The sequence below is a fragment of the Danio aesculapii genome, chromosome 6 (assembly GCF_903798145.1).
Source record: "Danio aesculapii chromosome 6, fDanAes4.1, whole genome shotgun sequence".
Taxonomy (NCBI): domain Eukaryota; kingdom Metazoa; phylum Chordata; class Actinopteri; order Cypriniformes; family Danionidae; genus Danio; species Danio aesculapii.
In genome coordinates this window covers 36,982,870-37,007,466 of record NC_079440.1, presented here as the reverse complement: position 1 = coordinate 37,007,466, position 24,597 = coordinate 36,982,870, and the positions used below count along the sequence as shown (strand labels likewise).

The 24,597-nt window shown below is 34.4% G+C and overlaps 1 protein-coding gene across 4 annotated transcripts in view; it reads right to left on the bottom strand.

The window, feature by feature from the left end:
• Nucleotides 1-24,597, bottom strand: part of lrp8 (low density lipoprotein receptor-related protein 8, apolipoprotein e receptor) — a 292,418-nt gene that overhangs the window by 88,933 nt on the left and 178,888 nt on the right. The gene's annotated exons all lie outside the window — the stretch shown is intronic.

The following is a 24,597-nucleotide window of genomic DNA, read 5'->3' as shown; positions in this document are numbered from 1 at the left end:
ATGATCGCCTCACAGCAAGAAGGCCACTGGTTCGAGCCTTGTCTGGGTCAGTTGGCGTTTTTATGTGGAGTTTCCATGCGGCGTAGGTTTCCTCCGGGTACACTGGTTTCCCCCACAGTCCAAAGACATGCGCTTTAGGTGAATTGGGTCAGCTAAATTGTCCATAGTGTATGTGTTTGAATGGTAATAAAGGGACTAAGCCGAAAAGAAAATGAATGAATAAATGAATTTAATGAACTACTCATTGCATTAAAAACTTTGTCATCATGACAGTACAGTATCCTTATTCTGGAATAATTCTGTCAAGGTCTGTTCTTTATAATAATTGAAACTCATCTTTTGCATTCATCAGGGTCGACTTAAAAAGCCAACCCTGATATCATAATTGTGCAGTTAAAAACTGATTGACTTGAATATCTGTAAAAACTCATGTCAAATTCTCTTTCAAAATATTCGTTTGGAGTTTTATGCCCTGATACATATCAAAATATAACTGTCAACACACCATATAAAATTCAAATCAACATTCATTATATTATATATAAAAGGAGTGAAAATGTAATTTTAAGAATGTAAATAAACATTAGTAAATAGTTCTGCACAATATGTTGCCTGAGCATCAATATCGCAATGTGTGTATCTGCAATAGTCACATTGCAAGATTAAATTACTTATTAAAGGTTAAAAGATAAAGATATTATTATTTTAAAATATTTTTACAATGATGACCATGTTATTCTAAGTTTAATTGTTCAATTTCAGAACCTGAATACTGTTAAGGCTGATCTCTGCTGACTGCGTGCATACCTCACGAAACAGACGAGGCTTTTATACTTTGCTGTTGAGCTATTCTTTAAAATGACAGGGGTAGTCAAAAGAGACAGACTTTAAATCAGACAGATAAACATAGAAGTAGGACGTTTCCGGAACTACGTAATATCATTAATATCATTCAAGATTTTTAAACTAATTCTTTGAATTATTTGAATTTATTTAAAATTATTTTAATGATTATAAAGAATTTTATAACTATTCAAGCTTTTTTTTAATTTAAACTTTGATGCATCGCTTGATTTTGTTCATATCTCTGGCAGTTCAACCTATTATCGTTTATTAAAATATGAATGACAACAGAACATTGGTTGCTCTACAAATATATTTTTTATTATGTAAAGAATAAAAGCAAAAAAAAGTACACTTACAGTTTTTCATTAAGTCCACTCCACAATTCACACATTACTGTTTGGCAAGTGTGTCCTCTACTGATATGCTAAAAAGGCAATAATGGTCCAACATTCCTGACCATTATCATCAATAAAGCCTAGAAAAATAGGACATCAGTATATTGTAAACTGATAGGCTCAAATATTCCTTTCCAGTTATCAAAGAAATAATTTGTTTCTTCATTTTAGTTTTGTAATTATTACATTGTTTTAATTTCAAAATTGTAATATATAGATCGGTGTAAAATCTATGAATGGTGGAAAAACATATTCGTATTTATCAAAACCATGGGTCTCCAACTTTTTCCATGTCCTCTCTTTTTGACTTTAATAAATTTATCCCTCAAGTTTTTCTAAACTTTTAAACAAAAAATTCCTTCCTTTATCACTGCTATTGCAATTTCTTGCCAAGAATTATTGGCCATCTGATTATCCCTATGATCACGCATGAACAGATCATAAAGATGTCTGTAAAGGCGTACTGTTTCAGACAAAATCTCTTCAAAGTGATTCATATTCAACTCAAACCAAATTGCGCAAATCAAATGTTCGCTTGAGTCTCAGAAAATGTTGTGCGCTCCAGCTGAAATTATGTCACATGCACCTAAAGTGAACCTCTGCAAACACATCGATGACATCACATTCGCCGCATGCATTCAGGTGAACTAGCGAATGCGTCAAGTATAAACCAGCCTTTAGACTCTCCAGAAAACCACAAAGCACTGTTTATTTCACATTTATCTATACTCTGTTGTATTTACTTATGCTTGTAATTTATTATGATTTTTGCAAATGCGCTGCAAAGAAAACAAACTTGATCATTCCAATCTAAATCAATGAAATATTTTCCGAATAGAGCTATTAGATTCATCTGGTGAAATTATATTCATGTCGCAATATACAGCTGAAGTCAGAATTATTAGCCCCCCTGAATTATTAGCCCCGTGTTTATTTTTCACCAAATTTCTGTTTAGCGGAGAGAAGATTTGTTCAAGACATTTCTAAACATAATAGTTTTAATAACTCATTTCAAATAAGTGATTTATTTTATCTTTGTCATGATGACAGTAAATAATATTTGACTAGATATTTTTAAGACACTTCTATACAGCTTAAAGTGACATTTAAAGACTTAACTAGGTTAATTGGGTTAAATAGGCAGGTTAGGGTAATTAGGCAAGTTATTGTATAACAATGGTTTGTTTTGTAGACTATCGGGAAAAAAATTTGCTTAAAAGGGCTAATAATTTTGACCGTAAAATGGATTTTAAAAAACTGCTTTTATTCTAGCCGAAATAAAACAAATAAGACTTTCTCCAGAAGAAAAAAAATATTATCAGACATACTTTGAAAAATTTGCTTGTTCTGTTAAACATAATTTGGGATATATATATAAAAAATAAAAAATAATAATAATAAATCAAAGGGGGGCTAATAATTCTGACGTCAACTGTATATTGCAAAAAAAACAAAATATTGCAATGTCAGATTTGTCCAATATCGTGCAGACCTAGTGAAAACTATTAAATAGAGTCTAATTTAGGCACTTTTAAAATACATCAACTAGTTGTTCAGTACAGTTGTGTAATAATATAAATACATTATTCTGTTTTCTGAATGCATAAGTAACTAACTAACTTTTTGTAAGTAAATTAAACTGAGTTTAGAACAGGATTACACACTAAACATTGAACTGACACCTAAATTTAGCTGTAGTGTGCAACAATGCCAACAAAGCCCAATGCCAAACAATGTTTTTTACTTAGCGCTGGCATATAACCAAACCAGAGTTATCACAATCACTGTGAAATGACTGAATAACATTGATACATGTTCGCAGGAAATATGGCAAATGTAGCATGAGCTCTGAGGTTTTCATTGCTGATGTGAGCTCCGTGACCTCACTGATTCAACTGTTCGGCGGATGACCCCAAGGTTCCCACTTCAGCTCCACATTGGCGACAGACACTAAATGGGCTTAACTGTGCTGTAGTGAACGCCTGTCCATTCTTTAATGGGGTCAAACACCCCGCCGGAATAACCGTCCCGAAGAGCTGTAAGGCCACCGGGTATTACATTTACGAAACTAGCCGCCGTGACAAGGATTTGAAATGGCTTACGAGCATATGATCTGGTGCCAGCCCGTTTGAGCGGATGGGGTGAGAGAGAATCGATTCGGACTGTATGTGACTTTGTGTCGATAAACCTGTAAATATGTAAAGTATCTGCAAAGAGCAGCTGGGGCTCGTAAAACACTTTCAGCGTCAAAATGGTGACATTATCAAAATTGTATTGCTGGACTTGAAATCAATGTTATTTGTGCTGCTCACAGAAAGGTCATTCTTGTTGTTCATTGCTACACTTTAGCTGATTCGTATTTCATATTTCTGCCACCTACGCTGACTGCTTTTGAAGCCAATTACAATAATGCTCAATGAGATGTGTTGCTAATTGTGTTTTAGCAAAGCTGATTAGTCAACAAGCATCTGAGTGAGTAAAAAAATCCTTGTTAGTAAAGTAACCTGTGTTGTCAGACACTCAAAGGTCTCTTCAATGACTATTGAATATCTGAGAGGAAAGGGTGAAATAACATCTATTGGAATGACACTTGTCGGACAAACTTAACTTATGGTTGAAATATGTAGATATTATCAAGCGACATTTCTCTTTCCTCAAGGTCAAGGTGGATAACAAACATATATGTTGTTAAAAGAAAAGAGAATGATTGGATGTTTCTTGTGTGCACAGCGCATGGGATGGAAGGTTGTGTTTGCTCTAACCAGGAGGAGATTGGATTGGCTGACCCTGCTCTTCTCTCGAGGGACAAGAAGGGCAGCAGTGAAAATGAAAAGGTGCTCGGCCTGTGATGTAGACACCAGCCTAAAACAACATCCTCTCAAAGAGCAACAGAACAAACGCAGACAGCTTTATCAGACGCAGTGAACTCAGACTGTACCGCCACATTCCAGCTGGAATGAAAATCAAATACTCTGACTCCAGAAACTTTCAGAATATGTGAACAGAATGTGTAAAATATAATCACGTACTGAATAAATAACAAAATTAAATGCCTCAGCAACCGTCTTGCAACAAATCATATGAAACTGCGCATAATGTGATACAACCAATCTCACACAATCTTTTTTTTTTAAAAGTTTTTGGTTTATACATTGGAGTACAAGCCATATTTCATTTTTATTTAGAATACAGGACAAAAAGCCTACCAGTTTCATTTTTATTTAAGTCTTAGTGACTTAGTCATGGACTTGTTTTTTTTCTTTAATTATCTATTACTTTAATTACACCCTATTATTACATTTTAACATGTACATAGACATTTCCATGTACCAGATATAACATAAACCAACAGGCAAACAAATGAACAAACAAAACAACAGGCTCAGTATTTTACATCAGAATACAATATCACCTCTTTAACTAATCTTCTAATAAAACATATCCGACTCCACCACCTTTTAAAAACAACATAAAATGTCCCCAAACTCTATCAAAAATTATGTGTTTAATTCTTAATATACAAGTTATTTTTTCCATTGACATGTTTGTTACCATCTCTTTCAGCCAACGGCCTATATTTGGTGCACACATACTTTTCCAGTTTAAAGAAATAAGCCATTTCACATCTCACACAATCTTATTACAACACTTATGCTCATTAACACTCATTACTCATGTGAGCATTGTTAGCCCTGTTTTTCAAAGAAACAGACAATTCCTAAGTATGTATCTTTGCATCAAAACATGCCAAACGCAGCGCTCGGGAAGGGTTTAAAACAGTTGACATGTCAATTTGCTGCAGTAAACAAACCCTGCAATGGTTGCCCAGCCTTCAAGCTCTTCTTATTGGCCCCCTGCTCTAGAACAGAATACAAATGGATTGATTAATATCAGCTGTCAATCACTCAGTTCAGATGACAGGGAACTACAGCCGCGAAAACTTAAAGGTCTGGATACAAAAGAATGAAAATAACACTGACAGATTTTGTTTTAGAGAAGTTACAGATAATGTCACATCTTATTAGTGTTCTTGTGGTGACTGTTAATCCACCATTTAAACTTTTTTTAAAGAGTGGATAAAAGATTTCTAGTGGGTTAAAGTCGAATATGAAAATGAATAAAGCCATTCACTGTAAAGCCGGTGGGACAGAGTTTTCAGGTAACAGTGTTTTCCACATCTACACATTTTAAGCACAAGATGTTTTAATGTTATTTAATCCTTCATTTAATCGTCATGAGGCTTTCAGTCATGCGACTGGCAGCGTGTTCACCATCGCTAAAGAGCAAGCATTCACTAAGATTAAACTAATATTGCTGCATATGAAAAGACTGCTATTGCTATTAAGCTGCCGTTTGCAAATAATAAGTTATATATCTATGTCATCTGTGCAATATCAGACAGCACCCGTGAGAACAGCACAGTTATTATCGTTAACTCAGTGTCGTTCATCTCATTCAAGTGTGCAGGGCCGGTGGGCGTATGCAGATTTTTGTTTGTTTGTTAGATTTGATTAGTGTTGATTTCAAACGCGATAAATCTGTTAATATAAAACTTGTAGTAACGGTGCACATTATTGGTGGGTGCGCCTAAATTTTGGCTGGTGCGCCTAAATTTTTGAAGTTAGGAGCACCGGTGCTACCAAGGAAAAAGGTTAATTTTGAGCCCTGTTGACCAACACTTAATAACCTGTAATTGATGTTGTATGCATCTTTCTGTGATGCCACCACTTCCTATATACTGTCAAACTACAACTCCCAGAAGTCACTGCACTTATCAGCTCCTGCCACAGCTGACAATCATGCGGACATTGACACACACACAGCTGAAGCTCATAATGAACTGATTACAGGACTATTTAAACACCTCACATTCACACACAGTTTGATGAGTCTTTTTTCTTTTTAGAGCATTATGTAAACGTTTTCCTTGTTATGCCCTACCTTGTTTTGATCCTTGTTTGTTTATGTTGTCTTGCTGCCTGTCCTGACCATTCGCCTGTTATTCTTTGGATTGCCTATATGCTCCAGTTTGCACCTGTTTTTTTTTTTTTGCCTGCCTTGATGATTCTCCTTAATAAACTGCACGAGGATCCTCACCTTTGTTGCCCCCGATCACTATGCTACACTGTAATATGATGCTGTATGAATATTAAAATCTTGATATGATTCTCCTTGACAGGAATAAGCCTGAATATGAAAATAAAATGCAATAAAATGTGGACAACTACAGAACGCAAAGAAAACTGCAAGGTATCATCAAGATCTTTCTTTTGTTAAAACCATTAATTACACTGCATCGATTATTACAATAGTTTAAAAAAAGATACTGTTACAGAAATCACACCAGTTTTTATCAACATCATTATTCCTTCTGAAAAAAACTATAGAAACTCTTACAGAATTTGTATTTTTTTTTCTGGTTATAATGAAAAGTGCATTGGTTTTAATAGAAACTGTAATGGTCCCTTTTGGTCGATACTGGTAATTTGTTGCCTTGGTAGTTGGTTGCATGTTAAACAACTCAAACTTTTTATTAATTATATAGCAAAAAAAACAACACCTGGAAACTTTAAATTGTAATGGTTTTAATAGATATTGGTCTGCAAATATTTGCAATCAAAACCATTACAACATTTGTGAAGTTGTTGGCTTTAACTAATATCTTTGAGATAAACTGTTTAAACTTCAGCATTGGAAAAGACTAACATGTTGATCTGGTTCTTAAAGAACAGTTTTGGATTTGGTGGATTTCCACCTTTTCCAATATTACAGTGACATAAAAGATTATATTGTAGATAGTGGACACATATAGAGCTCTGAGCCAGATTGACTTCGTCACTCAAAGGCTGCTGATATATCTCTGCTGTGTGGATTTTGATGCTATCTCATTTAGAGGTCAGGCACAGCAGTGAATAGATTCTAAAAGAGTGCAAAGGAAAAGCTGAAAGCAGGTCAATTGAATTTCACTGACCAACGTCAAATGCTCATTCCCCGGGCCAACAACAGACAGGCAGTAGATAGGGATTAACATTCACAAGATCTCTATGACCTTGAACCACAACCAAGCAAACAACACAGAGCGAAAACTAAAGAGCAGAACTGAAGGTGAAAGTGATACCTGCAGCTTTTCTGACTGAGAGACAAGATCGATTATTTATGTTAAAGATATTTTATATTAAGGAACAGTATTTTTATATGGTCAATCATAATATTATGAAAAATATAAAAACAAAACTAGCAAATCCTCAAAATACCTTGCAGCAAAGTACAACATTAATTTAATAAATTAACTATTTTACTGTTTTTATGAGTGAGTTATTGAATTATTCATTGAATCAATTCATTTAAAACATTTGACATGTTTCATGAAGGAAACAAATAATTAAATAGTTTATTTAGTTATTTTGTTTAAAACACAGATTCATTCAGGTAAGAACCAAGTGACTGTTTTATGGATAGCAATAAAATATTTTATTGCTTTTATGGGTGAGTTATTGAATAATTCACCCAACCAATCTATTCAAATAATCTGATTTTTTTGAGAATGAAACAAATAAATAATTCATTTACTTATTTTATTCAAAACATTGACTGATTCAGTAAATATAAATATAACAGTAAATATACTGAATATAAGTGACTCTTTATGACTCCATGACTAAATTAGTAATTTAACTAATTTGCTGAAAGGAAAGAAGCAATTGACTGTCTTAATGAGTGAGTCACTGAATCGTTCATTAAATTTGTTTTCCCTCAAAACACTGATTCATTCACGAAAGAAAGAAGTGACTGTTTTTATGAGTGAGTCACTAAATCATTCATTCAACCATTTTGTTCAAAACAGTGATTCATTCATTTAAGAAACAAGTGAATCACCTGAGTGAGTCCTTGAATCATTAATTCATTCAATTTGTTTAAAACACTGATTCATCCAGAAAATAAACAATTGACTGTTTTTTATGAGTTAGTCATTGAATCATTCATTCAACCATTTTGTTCAAAATACTGATTCATTCAGAAAAGAAACAAGTCATTGTCTTTATGAGCGAGGCACTGAATAATTCAATCAACCATTTCGTTCAAAACACTGATTCATTCATGAAAGAAACAAGTGAATCTCATGAGTGAGTTATTGAATCATTAATTCAGTCAATTTGTTTAAAACACTGATTCATCCAGGAAAGAATCAATTGACTGTCTTAATAATTGAGTCACTAAATCATTCATAAAACCTTTTTTTCCCAAAATACTGATTCATTCAGGAAAGAAACAAGTGAATGTTTTTTTATGAGTGAGTCACTGAAACATTCATTCAACCATTTTGTTTAAAACAGTGATTCATTCAATTAAGAAACAAGTGAAACTCGTGAGTGAGTCATTGAATCATTAATTCATTCAATTTGTTTAAAACACTGATTCATTCAGGAAATTAACAATTGACTTTATGGAGTTAGTCACTGTATAATTCATTCAACTATTTTGTTCAGAGTACTGATTCATTCTAGAAAGAAACAAGAGACTATCTTTATGAGCGAGTCACTGAATCATTCCTTCAACCATTTTGTTCAAAACAGGACATTCATTCATTCACAAAATAAACAAGTGAATCTCATGAGTGAGTCACAAAATAATTAATTCATTTAATTTGTTCAAAACATTGATTAATTAAAAAAGAGTCTGTCTTTGTCATAAATGAATGTATAATTCATTCAACTGTTTTGTGCAGAGTACTGATTCATTCTGGAAAGAAACAAGAGACTGTCTTTATGAGCGAGTCACTGAATCATTCCTTCAACCATTTTGTTCAAAACAGTACATTCATTCATTCACGAAATAAACAAGTGAATCTCATGATTGAGTCACTAAATAATTAATTCATTTAATTTGTTCAAAACACTGATTAATTAAAAAAGAGTCTGTCTTTGTCATAAATAGGAGAAACCTTTTAACAAGAATAGACACTTCACCTTAAAAAGACCAGAACTCTTTTAACGCAATACTCACTCCAAAGATATTTCTGTTTAAACGTGCTACCGGCTTCCAAAAGAACAAGCCACCGGGGGCAGGTTTAGCACTAAAGCTCATGCTACGCTCAGCAAATGGCCCAAGGCACAAAGTCAGCACAGAGTTAATGGTGCGTTCACCACTGTCCTCCATCAGCCTTTATTATTAAAGTATCTCGTATCAGAAAGACTTCTCTCCTCCGGGGAAAAAGACTGTAACCGTGAAGCACTGAGCTGAGGGGACAAAACGCCACAAACATACTGAGGCAGCTAAAGACTGAGAAGCTTTGGACAATATCCCCCTTATGAAGCTTTTCCCAGTGCTGACAACAGCACCTAGAGGCATAGCGCACAGAAAAGAGGATACTAAGAAATAAGAAATTGAAGAGGACAGGGAATTAGTTCAGGGCAATCATTCGTTGAGCCCTCATTGAGGTTCATTAGTCAGCCATGAGCTCAGAAGGAATAAGGCAATTTGTTTGGCAACTTTGGCTCCTCTTGTACAAGGCAAAATAAACCAGTAATATCTCTGTCAGTGAGCTACTGTTTCAATTAAACTTGAAGTCGCACTGTAAATAAAAATATCTTGTACATGTACAAGATGTACATAGTCCTGGAAACTACATGTTATCATCTTTAGCATTTTGATGAGCAAGGACCACCAAAATCTTCAGAAAACCCTTTAGAAAATGTTTAACTATAATTTAAAAATACATTATTCTGAATTATTATAGCACATTATTTACTGCAATTTACATAAGGCATGTGTTTCAGCCTGTCAAATTTGGGAAGTCCTGTATTATATGCACAAACATTAATAAACATGAGAAAAAAAAAAAAAAAATCGATATATGTTCTATCAAATGTTCTATATAAATAAACCTAAAGTGACAACCAACTGGTTTTCTCACCTCAGTAATTTTAGGTTAATGTCTATTTTGTAATTGGGAGGAAAATGTGAGGCATATATTTGCATATTTATCAAAACAACCCAGCAAAACAGTGCTTTCCACACCTAGACTTTACTTGGGCGGGCCACCCAGGTATATTAACGGCTGCCCAAGTATATTTGGTGACGCATCTTTTTCTTGCTATTACTATTTTACATAGTATGTCCACGGCCCACGATAGCCAAACATCCGCGATCGATAAACCAGTGGAAAATCCTCTCTCTTTTACCTGTTTCGTAGACCTACTGCTCGTTGTGTGTGCATGAAAACTGTCAACAATATCAAAAAGTAATCTCACATGCTCTGCAGATCCTCAGAGACACGTCTTTTTTGGAATTTAAAAAATATGTTTGGTCCTGATTTCTAAATCTCCTTTTAGAAACTAAATTCTTCTTTCAGCTTTTGCTTTCACTTTCTAAATTAGCCATTAATTGTATGTGTTTTTGCACACCTTTTTATAAAAAAAAAAAACTTTACTATATACTCGGAGAGAATAAAAAAAAAACATCCATATTGGCTGCAAAATATTTGTACAGCATTAGAAATAGTTAATCAATTATCAATTAATTTTTCTTTTATTAAATATTCTACACTACATTTTATTCCTGTAATTATTAGTTTTTTTGCAATATTGTCTCTTTTTATTCTTTTTCTGTTATTTATTTCTCATTTACTGCATATTTTATTAATTCCATTATGTTAATATATTACATACTTTATGCATATCGAAAATGCTTTGCCAATAATGTACAAAATGTCATGCCAACACAGAAACTTGACCTTTTGTATGTACCCCTCTATACATTTCTGGAGAGAGCAAAATACATTCCAGGAGCTACTTTTTTTTCCCCATTTTTTAATTTTGCGAATCCACCAGAGGCCACTGTGTATGCTTTTTCAGATCTCAAATTTCTCTTGCGAGTGCCATTCAAGCCTGCTGTTCTCATGTAAATCCACCAGAGGCAGCCATTTACTGAATGAATTATTGACTGACAAACCAACCGATCCCCCTACCCTCCTCCTTCCCTAAACCCAACCAATAGTTTTCAAAAGCACAGACCGACCCACCCACCCCTTTCCTAAACCAAACAGCAGTGTTTTAAAAAGCAATCCAGAAAAAGAAAAGCCCCTTCATTTTTACCACGTTTTCAGATTTCACCACACCCTGTTGTTTACATGTTTATTTTATTTTTTAGCTTTTGTTTTTGTCTTAGCTGCTTTCTGGAACCATTTTCGCTGGACTCTAAGCCCATTGTCAAGGTCAACTCCGCTCTGCGTCTCATGTGCTCCGATGTACATGGCGAGCTAGCGGGCAAACTGATAACAGAAGAAAGCCGTTCACATGGAGGTGAGCGGTCCAATAGTAAGCAAGAAAAGAAATGTCATCATACAGGTAAATGGTCAGCTGGTAAGCAAGGAAAGAAACGGCGTCATACCGGCCCGTAGCGTTCGTTTAAGTGATGAAATACAGCCATACCTAGCTCTGGCTACATAATTCGCGATCTCCAGAAATTTATATTTGGCTACATTTTCAGAATAAGCCTATGTTGGGATTTTTTTCAATGGCCTTTTTAAAATAACTGTAAACAATTGAAAAGAAAGTGTATAACAGTGTCATAATAAATAAAAAACATAGTGAAAAATCAATCAATTTCAATCCGGCAACCACCACAAGTATATTTTAAGCCTGTGGGAAGCACTGGGACAAAATACAAGTTTGCTGTAAATATATCCTTTATTAACTAGTTTTAACGAAAAAAAAAAAAAAAAAAAGTTTAGGTGAACAATTTTTTGGCATTTATTTTTCAATATGACTCTGATTAGTGGAATTTTCTGCACAGAATCAAGCGTATTGTAGTTTTTCCAAAAAAAAAAAAAATAATAATAATAATAATAGTTGTATTTATGCTATTAAACATGATTGTTTTAATAATTGAAGTTGAATTAATGTGAACTGATACGGTCAAGAAAAGCATGTTTAATCGATTAACAAATATGAGGTTATCATATGGGTTATTATTCATCAAAAATACATAGGTTAAATACATTTAAAAATAGTTAGCTATTTTGACAACCTCTTCTGACCCATAAAATCAGAAAAATGCTCTTCAAGGTAACAAGTGCGACTTTCTTTTCTACAGTGAGAGAGCAGCTGAAATGGTCTGAATCGCCATTATTCAGTTCAGAAAATGATTGAGCCCTCTGAGCGACAAATTCATTTAGAGCCGAGAGCTCTGGACAAAGCTCTCTTCACCGAGCCTTCGGCTGTTTATGGTGAAAAAGGAAAGACATTTTCACACCTGCTGAAGTGCAGCTATATGTTGACCAGGGGAAGTGGAGCATTACCTCTGGGTGGATTAGCAAATGGCAGTGCAGATGAAAAAGAAATATCAGAGTATTGTCAGGGGACAGAAGGAGTTCAACATAACGCCTGGCATTATACGGGTGCAAACACCTCAGCCTGTGCAACTGTGTGCTGAGAACAGCCAATATTCTGACCCACGTGAAGCACGAAAGGGCAAAAGCTTCCCCGTATAGACCGCCTACACAAAACACCCCATCAAAGAATAAAATGCATCAGATTGGAAAAATAATGATTACTGCCTGATTCAATATGGACCAAACGTTCATTCTGGTATTATCAAAAAGCAAATGATTCAACTGGGAATCATGTTCAGTTTCTGTTTACCTCAATATATCAGACAGCAAATCTCAAAATTCATTATCTTCAATGTCAACCAGGAAATAATTGAACAGCAAAAACTAAATCACAAGAATAAATATCTAAACCCACAACATGGCATACGCTCATGTTAATGCTGTAATTATAATTGTACATAGATGCATAAAATCAGATTTATTATTTGCTGTAATCGCATTAGCTGTCGGTAATAATCCTGCGGATGGTGATATTATCAGATTAATAGATATTCTGGTTGTGTTGCGTCTTGGCCCTCTGAGTCTCCCCTTGAGGAAATGCTATGGGAGATGCTGTTTTACTTCATTATTACAGCTGAGTCCTCTTCAGTCATCCAGCAGCAGATGAGTGTTGTAGCTTGTGATAGCTTGTTGTGTTTTTCCGTGATGAGAATTTTCACAGCACCCAGAGAAGTGCTAAAGACTTTTCTGGGTGAAAAGAAGAGAAAAAAGGAGCAAAAGCTCTGTTGCAAATTCCAGTGAGCTGCTTACAAAGACATCCTTAACAGGCAAGGCAATCCCCAAAAGCACAAGATAAAGCGAAAAATCATCCAATATAGAAAGAGAATGTATATAAAATGAATTTTACAAATACAGTCAAGGCCAAAATTTTTAATACCCCTGGCAACTTCTGACTTAAATAAAGTAAATAAAAGCTAATAAACATTTTTTCTACAAAGATGTAAGGCAAGCCAAGGCAAAATTAATTTTATAGCACATTTCATACACAATGGTTATTCAAAGTGCTTTACATAAACAGGAATAAAAGAGACAAGTATAAGAAAATGTGTTAAAACAGGTTTTTAAAAAATCTAAAGAAAAGATTGACATAATAGTGTGATCTGTCAGACGTAGCACAGTGCAGATTTAGTAAAGGCACAGCTAAACAGATGAGTTTTAAGCCTTGATTTCAATGTGCATATAATGTTGGAGCACCCTTTTTTACTGAATCCTTGGAATTCCCAATTTACTTGATCCTAATGATCTGAGTGATCTGTTGGGTTTGTATTCAGTAAAAATATCTGTAATGTATTGAGGTACTAGGCCATTTAGTGATTTATAGACAATTAGTAATACTTTAAAATCTATTCTGAATGTAAATGAGAGCCAGTGTGAAGACCTAAGGACAGGTGTGATGTGCTCTGATTTTCTCTGCTCGAATTTTTCCATTGTACAGCTTCTTATTGTCTTTTAAGAGACGCATCTGTCATTTTCAGTCAAAAAAAAAAACAAAGTGGTTGAACACAAAGTAACTTTAAGTCATTTGACGGTGAATAATTTCAGGCTCGACTGTATATAGATAATGTATACTGTATATGAATAAAAAAACTACAACTGTGCCAAACGTGATATTAATTAAAATAAAAATGGAATGATTTTTGTGATTGCGACTTTGAAGAATGGACTAGAGTGCATCAATGCAAATAATGTCAACAAATGAGGTCAAGAAAATCACATATACTCAATTAACAACCTCAGAGTTCAAAGTTGACTGGTCTTTAAAGGGTTAGCAATGTAAATAAATATATTTCCCTATGGATGTTTTGCTACATTACCAGAAAAAAACATCCAAAAAAAAGAGATTTTGAATCCTGAATCCTACTGTTGCACTTTATGGCTGCTGATAATAACAATAAACCCTTTTCACATTTCCGGGTTTCTCAGTAGTGGATGGCATAACGGTTGGGTAAACTTAGAGCGCAGTGAATATGAGAATACAACAAATATTTTTTACTATTCTATTTGCTGAAATAATAAAAGAAAAACTCCATGATGGTGTTATCAAGACTTTCAGAAAAAGGAAAAAAAATTGTGTGAGATTGATGATGGCAGCGAAAGGAAAGAATAACTTCAAATTTACTATTTACTCTCAGCCCCATTGACGCTGCATTAGAAACACCTCGCATAAGCGGAAATTCGTTTTTTGTAATTTGATGCAAAGATATAATCCATCCATTAATGCATTTTTAAAAATCAAAATATTAAAAACTTTCAAGGATTTAATTTGATCACATGGTGAACTGTATATTGTAAGGACATCGGTGTGATCATACACATCAATGAGTCCATATGCATGACATCATTCATTCATTCATTTTCTTTTTGGCTTAGTTCCTTTATTTATCAAGGGTCACCACAGCAGAATGAACCACCAACTTATCCAGCATGTTTACGCAGCGGATGCCCTTCCAGCTGCAACCCAGCACTGGGAAATGCATGATATCAAAATAAAATTAATCTGAACATCCCAATGCACAACACCCTAAATGAGCCCATAGGTTCTACATATTCAGCATGTATCTTAGATAAGAGAGCTCACTGTGTTTTAGGACACACACACAAATATTTTTTTTCTGAGCTGTCTCCTCATGTGGATAAAAAAATAAAATAAATGTCCCTACAACGTTGTGGAGATATTAGGTCCCCACAATGTGATGATTACCAGAACCCCACACACAATGTTTTATCCATGTTTATTAAAGAGGACACAGAGAATGTTTGGCGTACTGAAAAGAACACAGCAAAAACACTGGCATAAACTAAAACAACTGCACACACACTCCCACACATAACCTCTTTCTCCACAAACTGAGAAACTGCCTCACGTGTTTGTATTTTCTGTTCAATATATGCCCATTTCAGTATTTTCGTCAGTATCTGTGCACTTCAGATCCACCCACATTAAGACGGGTGAGTTTCACGAGCTTCTCTCGCTTTTCTAATCTGATCTCATAGTCATCTCAAGGCAATGATCAACATTACACGCCTCAGTGCTTTACTGCAATTTCTCTCGGATCTTAATTGATTGAATGGGCTGTGGTGTGTGGCCAACTTAGATACATGGGAATGAGTTCACAGTCGAGTACCTGTCATAGCAAAAACTACACTAACAGTTCAGTGCAAGTGGTTATTAACAGAAAACGTGACCTTTCACTGACCCTCAGTGGGTTACACATGCAACTTCACATTTATAGTTTCATGAGTTACTTAGTTTACATATTACATGAAGGACAAATTAAGAGTTTTTTTCCATTGTACACCACTGTTAATGTTTGATGTGAGATACAATAAAAACTGAAATATTATGAAATAATCAAAACAATTAAAACTCTTTTCTATTTTAATACATCAAAAATGTAATGCATTCCTGTCTTACTATAGCTATAGAGTTAATTCCCTTAAAGAGGTGGTCCACTACGATATCATATTTTAAACTTTAGTTGATGTGTAATGTAGCTGTGTGAACATAAACAACATCTCTGAATGTAATACGCTCAACTCAAAAGGAGACATTGGCTTTTACAGAGTTAGCTTAGGAAAGCCTACAGTGAACAAACTTTGGAGACTACAAAAAAATGCATCCAGGTTAGTGAGATTACAAACCCTACTGGCTACATGCATTAACCACCCGCATACAACCCGTGTAGCAAAGGGGTGTGGCCAGAGGTGATGTAATCTAAAATGCTGTCCAAATGCTGCTATGTCCACAAAGCTTGTTCTGTTTCAGTATTTGGGGTTACAAAGACATGACACAAAGAGAGAAGTGCTTACAATTTAAATTTTAATTATATTCCAGGGAATTATAAAAAATGTATAGATAGCATTTGACAAAGAACAGCTTCCAGAATCTCTCCCAGTTCAGTGAAGGTTTTGGCTAAAAACTCCTCAAAGGAGGAGCTGCTCTGACCATAATAGACAAAGCTGTGGATTGTGAGCCACAACCAGTAAGTATTTCAATTTGATAAAATTGATCTACATGCATAGGGTCTAGCGTTAACGGTATGTTGTAGCAAGGACGTAAACAGGGATGTAAACAACAGGAAATGCTGTTTGGCACTGTTAACAATTTAGCTACAAATTTATCTGTCAAACCCCTGTAAACACCCACAATCTTCACAAGCGCTGCAGTGTCTCTCTATGCAGCCGCTTTCCATGCATTCTACATCTCAAATAACGAACTCGCAAAATGTGAATGTTTCATATTACTTTCACATGCCTATAACCTGTGAAAGACACTTGTCAGATTTTGTTTTAGAGTAGGCATGAGGTTCAGCTGTGTCCTCTTCATTTTCTGTATAATTCAGGCTCATACCGACAGTATTTACACAGCAGAGGCACAGCGCATGCTAGCAGAGGCGTGACTGGATGTGATGTGGAAGGTTAACGTGGAGCCAATCGGCGAATCACAGCACATTACGTTAGCTGACCAATCGTTCATGTTAGTAAATATGTTAACTAGCATTAAATAATGAAACCTAATTGTAAAGTGTGACCATTACAGTTTTATGAAGAACATAAAAAAAACAGCATTAAATAATACAAACATATAAATAAAATGCCTTGTCAGATGATTAACAGACAAATTTATGCCACATTAAAATGGTTAGCATTAAAACGTAGCCTCTTGAGGGCGAGCTTTCTGAGGAACTAGGAAATATGATAGTCCTTTTCATGTTAGCCGAGTAGCAGTATATAATTAAAGTGGAATATGTGAAAAAATACCACAATTTTTTTTGACAAATAAAGCATGTGCACACATTGCTTTGCATCTTATAAACACAACTAAGCCTTAAAAATACACTCTGGACCACCCCTTTTACAATTGAACATACTTTTCAATAACTGTGTATCTAAATACATTGAGTTACAAAAGAAAAGAGCAATCTATACACACTGAAAAAAAGTTGTTATTTAGTTCCACACTTTATTTAATCTCACTTGAAAATATTATTTGGATTTTTATTTGGTTATTTTTTTAAAGTTGGCCAAAACCAAATTAGTTTTTATTAGTCTAGTCAAAATTAAACATCTGAATGCTGACAAGATTTGAAAATATCCCTTCATTTAAACGTTTACATGTGTAGGCTTTTTATTTTATTATAATGTGTAAAAAAATGTCAGCTTTTTATCATTACAGTCCTTTTTATAATTTTTTTTAATGTTTTACAGTCTTTTAATTTACAAATTTTTCAAGTTACGCAAAGTTACAGTATGAGCATACTAAGTAATACAAATATGACGACAACAATTTCACTTTTTTTTTGAAATCCAAATTAAATGAGGGTAAAACTAATGCACTGCTTTATCATATAAACATTGAAATATTTTGAGTCTGTTTGGATGCCTCTGTGAATTTTCTTGAGAACAATGACCTTAGTTTGAAGAAGCGATTGAGAAAATGCTTTTATTTCAAATCCAAAAGTCTATATACTTCACACATTTCGTATTGTAATCTCATTTTTATTACTTCAGCGTGTTTGAGTATTTCTCCTAATTAGTTTTTGATGGGTCTGCAGGAATCAAGTGGGTGTCTGTGCAATACATTAATCTCTATGGATGTACACTGAAAGGCAGAAGTGGAGGACACAGAATGAGAGAGAGAGAAGAAAAGAGAGAGAGAAAAAGAGAGAGAGAAAGAGACAGAGACAGAGAGCTTCTCAAGGGTAATATCACCCAATGCACAACATGAGTCTAACAGTGATAATTAAAATGTAATTATATTACAGAATAAAACATAAACACAAGCATTTCATAGACATACACTGAAATGAGAGGAGCTAAAGAAAAAATATGAAGAAAATCCAAATTTGTGGTGATGAAATTAACGAAAATTCATTAATTTTCAATTTTTACTTGCCATGTACACACTGCAGATAAATATGGTTGTCACTTGTCTGTTTAAGAGCTTAATCTTGTACAATTAAATCATGTGACCATTCCATTAATGTGGTACAGGATTGAACTGGACATTTATTGGCTCTTCTGGAAACTGGCAGCTCATTTGAAATATCCGCCTTTCTTTTCAAACTGAGGGCTGTGACTTGAATAAATTGGTGCATATTTTGACAGTAGATTGTTCCTCTCCATCACAGTTGTTCTCACCTGCCATGTACTAGGGATAACCTAAAACATTACAGTTCAGCAAGAGCACCACTGAGGCCTATTCAGATCGAGAAGGACAACTATAACGATGAATGAATGATGCATTTGTACAGAACTTGAAGGCTTTACAATCACTCTCTCCTCACTCACCACCACCAAGATAATGCAATGGCAGCTTCTGGTCTCAACACACCATCAATAGGTGGATAGGATGAAGTTGAATGATGATTATTAATAGTAAGACATGACTGAAAAGGGCAGATGTAGAAAATTTGGCCTGGAGACAGCAGTCAGGATTTTTTAATGACCACTGTGTCAGTTTCTTCTTCTCAGAAACCACATTAGGTCCACAGAGCAGAGATTCATAAACATCACTTCTTTTCCAATGTACATATCAGTTTTTCAATAAAATATGCCTTCTTCATCTAGTCATCGACTTTTACTAGACTTGTTTAATTTAAAACCCCTATTAGGTAAAAAAAAGTTTAAAAACAGATTAAAAAAACCTATTCAATGCTTTTATTGCATTTTATTCATATTATTATTCACAGTGTCATGATCGTGCTGTTTATGTTTCTAAGGGGTCATGAACTGAGAACTCAATATATATGTAGTTGAAGTCAGAATTATTAGCCCCCCTGAATTATTCGCCCCCGTTTATTTCTTCACGCATTTATTGTTTGACAGAGAGATTTTTGCAACACATTTCTAAACATAATAGTTTTAATAACTCATTTCTAATAACTGATTTATTTTATCTTTGCCAAGATGACAGTACATAATATTTGACTAGATATTTTTCAAGACACTTCTATACAGCTTAAAGTGACATTTAAAGACTTAACTAGGTTAACTGTCATAGGCAGGTTAAACACCACCTCAGCACAGAAAAAAAAATGTAGTACCACCTACTGATTCGCACAGCACATACTGGGATCTTGCAAAATGAGAAAGTACACTGCAAAAAATGCTAGGTTCCACACAATTGATTTGTTTGGGACAACATGAAGGAATTAAGTTAACTTATTCATTTTTTCAATTGTAAATTGATTTAACAAAAAACAATCAAGTTTGTGTCCCAAAAAAACTCAAAACGTGTCTTGTTTGGACTACTTTTAAATGAGTAGTTTGAACAAACAGCAAATGTCATTTTTTTAAGGTTATTGTACAGTATGATTGTGAAGTATTGTGCAGTGCACACAAACACTGATGTTTATACAGCACAGACTGTATATTCTATCCCTCTACCACAACCCTAAACCCAACCCTCACAGGAAACATTCTTCATTTCTACATTTTCAAAATACTTCATTCTGTGTGATTTATGAGTTTCATAGAGACAAAACCCTACGAGGTCAACATTTGGCCCAATCCCAATTCTATTTTTTTACCCCTTCTCCGTGGCTCTTGAAACAGAGTGTGAAGGGGAAGGGCTTCAAAATTTACCCCTAAGAAATGGGACAGCACTACAACACCTGCACAAGTCATGATATGTCATCGCAAGCTCGTACTTCATATGAGATCAGACGATGGTGACTGCTGCAATTATTCCAGTTGTGTTATTTTTATGTATTTATCTTCAGAAAATCACTGAAGGCAACCATATCATGTTATCGTGGAGATTTAATGTAGCAATAAGCTCGTAACTGTACTGTGTATTTAACCCGTGGCCATATTCATCTATTCGAAAACTATATTAACATTATAGCAACAATGTTTTAATACGTCATAATAAATTATGCTTGTTTGTTCTAAAAATCTATAATAATGACAAAAATACTAATTTGTGCATCTTCTGACTTCTATGTGCAGCCATGCTGCTGTTGTAGATGGTGTATTCTGGGAAATTTTCATACCCCTTGGTTTCGAGTGTGGTCCTGAAAAATCTCAGTTTCAAGGGCTATCTAGCCCTTCCCCTTAGCCCTACGCCTTTAAGCTAAAGAGCATTGAAACACCTCTACCCCTTCACATGCATGTGTAAAACTTGAGGTAGGGGTAAAGGGAGGGGATTAAGGGGTAGAATTGGGATTGGGTTTTACTGGTATTGGTGTTCTTGAGGGCACATTTGGGCCCTACAAAATAAGAAATACACACATATGGTCAAAATGACTACAGTTTAAAAAAAATAAAAAGTCAGTTCATGACCCCTTTAAATGTTTTGATTCACATTAATGAGTCCTACATTAAGTTACAATCTCTTTAAAACTTCCAAAATCATGCTGATAGTTTGTCCAAACCAAAACGAAATATGTGGATAATTTGACACAACACTCTGGGATTAACATAAACGAAATATTCAAAACATCAAAAATCAAAGCAACACATTCTTGTGTTTACATGGTGCTGCCTCTTCTGTCTGTAAACATGCACATTTATCATTAAGAATATAAGCAACCAGCAATTAAACTCCAGTGAATTTTCCCCTTGCGTCATGAATCTCCTCCCTCATAATGAGCCAAACTCCTCAGCAGGGGTTCCTCTCTCTCTGCCTAAACACTGCTTCACCAATCAAACCTTTCAAACATTCTTCGCAGGCCTTACACAAGAGCAAAGGCTACTTTGATTGTACATTTTAAATGCAGGTTGCTGATAATAATTTATACTTAAAAGCTTCCTTCACAGCGTATCTGAAGATTAGGGTAATAGAGGGGAATGAGAGTGCGAAAGGAGAGCAAAAGGACACCGCTGAGTTTAAGGGCAAATACTGCTTTTCTTCTACAGAAATGGGAATGTGATGTTAGGAGTTATTTTATTCATGTTCGTGACTCCCCGAGATATGTTTTATGCAAATCGTCCAACCTTTAACACAGTGTAAAGGCTTTGCATGTGGAGGAGGTTATTAATATATGTGTGGAGTCATTAAAAGTGCACTACTGCCCCAATTAGTAAGTTAAAGAGTTAAAACAATATTAAGTTTTTAGTATTATGCATTATACAGTAAAACAGCTATTGTATAGCCCAGAGGATACTGTGTGCTTTGAAGAACTTTGAATCTACCACCAACGCTGTTCTCCCGAATGTTTTACAAACAGGGCCTTCTGAACAAACTGAGTAATGATAGCGATTTCTGTACGACCAACTGCAGTATGAATAAATTATGCTGCCAGTGTTTTGCTGCTCACTGACATTATTTTTGCAGTTGTTTTGTTGCTGTTTTTAATTGTGCAGTGATGTTAACATTATAATATTATTACATAATAATATTTCTAGATTACGCATCAATATAAAAAATTACATTTGCCGTTTGTTCAAACTACTTATTTAAAATAGGCTGAAAAAACAAAATTCCTGCGTTTTTTTAGTACAACTTAATTGTTTTATGTTCATTCATTCATTCATTTTCTTTCAACTCAGTCCCTATATTATTCAGGGGTCGCCACAGCAGAATGAACCGCCAACTTATCCAGTATATGTTTCACACAACACCCTGGTTTATATTAAATATACTTAAATTTGTAAAAACTAATAAGTTAACTCAATTCATTTATGTTGTCCCATCACAAATTTTACAGTATAGTTGTTGTCTGGACCAAAAATTCTTCACAAACTAATTATAGGAAATGAAAATCTTTTCTGCAAGTGTAATTAACTTTTATTAAATTTCTGCTAGGGCCGATCACACCGAACGTGCTTTTCCGTTCTAAAAATGAAAGGCAAACCACACTGCCTTTTTTGCTAGGCAAGGCAACAACTGAATAAGCTGTGTATTGTGCTGAGTGTTGCTGTTGATATTGTTATAATTTTAATATTTAATAATATTGCGAAATTCAAGATTTGTGAGTTATACAGCACTGGATAACTCAAAACAGCAACCACAAATCTCTCCTCCATCTTCAAAAGTCTCCGTAGTCATCTTGACAACACAAAATCTGCAGTCACCTTAACGGAAACCCCGCCTCTGCTTTCATTTGATTGGAGAATGAAACAGACGAGACTGGCGTAACGCGCTTTTTCTGCTCAGAGTTTACTTTTTTCATCTGCGAACACACAGAGTGCAACAGCAAAAACAGGTGCAGCAGGCAGTTAAAACACGAGGCATAAGCAGTGCACAAAATGACCGTTAATATACCATTCAAAAAAAGGCACCTCACAACGCAAAAATAGCATTCAGTATGATCGGTTCTATAGGCATGCACGATTTATTTATTTTAACGATTCATATGTGTGATTGAATAAAACTGTTACATTTAATAATGTCAAATGTAAACAAGTCTTTAAAATGCATATACTATAAAAAAAATTGTAATATTAATAATAATAATTCTAATAACAATTATTTAGAGCTGCACAATATATCATTTCAGCATCGATATCACAATGTGATCATTCGCAATAGTTACATCGCAGCATATGCAATGATGAGTCTTGTAGATTATTATTTGCACGCGTTTTTGAGGCATGCTTTGATTTGTAACTTTAATAATGATTTTTTTACAAATTATTTAATCAAAGACTACACAGTATTATTTAATATGTGATTATTCAATTACTCTACCTAATTACAGTTAGACTCCATGTTTATTTAATTCAGTTTTTTCTCTATTGTATTTATCTGTGGTTGAATATTTTTTTTATATTTTATGCAGAATTCACTACCTTACAGAATCATTCCAATTAATCTAAAATTATGATTTTTTTTTCCAAATAGAGATATTGAAGTCATCTGGTCAAATTGTATTCATATTGCAATAAATATTACAGAAAAACATAAGAACGCAATGCTTGATTTATCCAATGTTGTGCAGCCCTAAAATTATTTTTATAATTTCTATTATTATTTCCATTATTATTATTATTATTATTATTATTATTATTACTATTATTATTATTATTATTATTGTTTAGCAACAACTGCATTATTTTGCATTGTTTTAAATACAAGTAACAAAGTCTTGCTATATATACACAGTTGAAGTCAGAATTATTAGCCCCCCTGAATTTTTGGCCCCCGTTTATTTTTTCCCCAATTTCTGTTTAATGGAGAGAAGATTTTTTTTACACATTTCTAAACATAATAGTTTTAATAACTCATTTCTAATGACTGATTTATTTTATCTTTGCCATGATGAAAGTAAATAATATTTTACTAGGTATTTTTTCACAGCTTGTGACAAGTGACATTTAAAGGCTTAACTAGGTTAATTAGGTTAACCAGGCAGGTTAAGATAATTAGGCAAGTTATTATGTAACGATAATTTGTTCTGTAGACTATTGAAAAAAAGAAAAAAGAAAAAAAGAAATAGCTTAAAGGGGCTAATAATTTTGACCCTAAAATGGTTTTTAAAAAATTAAAAACTGATTTCATTCTAGCCAAAATAAAACAAATAAGACTTTCTCCAGAAGAAAAATTTATCAGACATACTGTGAAAATTTCTTTGCTCTGTTAAACATTATTTGGGAAATAATAATAATAAAACTAAAAAAAATCAAAGGGGGGCTAATAATTCTGACTTCAACTGTACATACATGCTGGCATCTAGCTCTCTGCTACTCTCACATGGTTGCCCACTGAAGCTAAGCAGGGCTGCGCCCGGTCAGTACCTGGATGTGAGACCACATGGGAAAGCTAGGATGCTGCTGGAAGTGGTGTTAGTGAGACCAACCTGTGCTCTGTGTGGGTCCTATGCCCCAGCATAGCGATGGAGACTCTATACTGCTCAGTGAGTGCCACCTTTCGGATGAGACGTTGAACCGAGATCCTGACTCACTGTGATCGTTAAAAATCCCATGATGTCCTTCGAAATAGAGTAGAGGTTTAACCCTGGCATCCTGGCCAAATCTGCCCACTAGCCTCATCACTAGTCCATCATGGCCTCCTAACCA